We start from the raw sequence: 1933 nt of genomic DNA on the forward strand, positions 1-1933 counted from the left end.
TAATCTTTCCAATGAACACAAACCACAAGATGGATAATAAATGTTGATGCAAGAATCTGTCAGTATTGGTAGCTGGAGTGGACTAATTTAAAAAAAAAAAAAAAGATTTTAATTGACTTTATAAATCACTCAGATCACAAATCTAACGCTATCATGGATGTTGATAAAGCTTTCGGGATAAAATTGTGCTAGAATTTTCATGTTAATTTATCATACCAATTTTGTTCGTAGCATGAAGGGTGATATTTTAATTCTTCAAGTCAGTTTCATTGGATTGTTTTCATGCATGATTTTCAATAATCTGCAAATATTCTGCAACTTTACATCCATTTCCTAACTGGCTCTACGTTACGTTCGCGCCTCATGCATTTCAAGACCAACTTCTACGTACCAATCCTCGAACATTTCACAAGTAAAACCCAGGCAGCCTAACGCCTTGTGTGAGGCCCGCTGTCAACTAGTTGTCAGTAACTTAGTATTGTAATGGAGATTGTTATCTTAGTTTATTTGTCACCATGACTCAAACGATGTTTTATTTTTGTAGCCTTTACCATTATTGATATTAATTCATATAGCTTATTGTTTGAAATGCAGTAAAATGAAGGGAGGGGCTAACTCCTCATTCAGGCCGTCAATATTATCCGTGGTCCACAATTTATTATTCTTTCACATCAATAAATAAATGACTTGTCTGTGATAAGTGGGAAGGACCAAAATATCGACGGTGACTTGCTGTTAAGTCTCTATATATCCACTTCACTCAACTACTTGCTAGGAAAGGCCAAAAAGTTGCTGTTGACTTACTGTTGGTGTAAATACAAGGAAGATGAACAAAGAAAGAATAGGTTTCAAATAATAAATTATAATCACTTTCCTTTAGATTATATTTGTTCACTATTAATATGTCCAATACAAAGGATAAATATCTTTTAGTCTAAGACGAAATTTGTTTGTCTACAATGTGTATTAACGTGTCAAATCAGTTAGAACAATAGAGTGTAATTTTACAGTATTCTAAAATGTGAAGAATGATTTTACAGTATCTTTTAGAATTGTTGTGATTCAGGAATTGTATCTTATAGTCAATGATCGAACTACTCTTCCATCTTTTGTTTCATCCAAATAGGTGTTTTACATAAGAAGCCTGAGTGACCAGAAACATTCTCTGAAGTTAAGGCACCATTTGGTGGTAAAATAGCCACTTTAATCGTAAAAACGTGCCAAAACAAGGGCTCTTAACCGTTAACAAGGATCCGACCTTGGATCCAAAATAAAAAGAAACTTCTCGATTCTCAGAAGTGAGTTCGGTCCTGAGATCCAGCTTGAAACAAATCATATCCAACGTCAAATTTAGTAAGGAAAATTTTCCTTACTTATCAGAACAGGATCTGGCCCGAGATTGGGTTTGAAGCAAATGCCAGATCTTCTAGTAGATGCAATTTTCTTACTATCTCATTCATAGGCATCCGATAATCTGGCAATGCTGCAGGGTAATTTTCGTGGTCTCTGTGGGATGGTGTCTCAGCATAGCATTTCGAGCCCAGGAGGACAACATAATTTGTTTGCCCTGATATCAAGACGCATAAGAATGCAGGCCGGGTTTCTTGCAAAGTGATAACCTACACCTATTTCCTCGTTTTCTGGAAAATGTCTTCAGTTTCTACAAGCAAGGGAAGATCGTTTATATAGAGGACATACATGAAGGACTAGAAAGTGGTCCTACTGCTTTTGTTGGCTTGTTTTCTGGAAAAAATGTGGGTAAGCAGGTTATCAGAGTTGCCGCCTATCACTAATAAAAATCACTACCACTGCGTCTCCTAGAAAATTGAACGCTTTTTGGTCTGCAATTGGATAATGAAATAACAATTCTCACTACTTAACAGAGATGAAAGTTCTCGATTTTCTTTTGTAGACATTTGTCTTGTTTCTCCGG

Source organism: Coffea eugenioides, unplaced genomic scaffold, assembly GCF_003713205.1.
Source record: "Coffea eugenioides isolate CCC68of unplaced genomic scaffold, Ceug_1.0 ScVebR1_23;HRSCAF=104, whole genome shotgun sequence".
Taxonomy (NCBI): domain Eukaryota; kingdom Viridiplantae; phylum Streptophyta; class Magnoliopsida; order Gentianales; family Rubiaceae; genus Coffea; species Coffea eugenioides.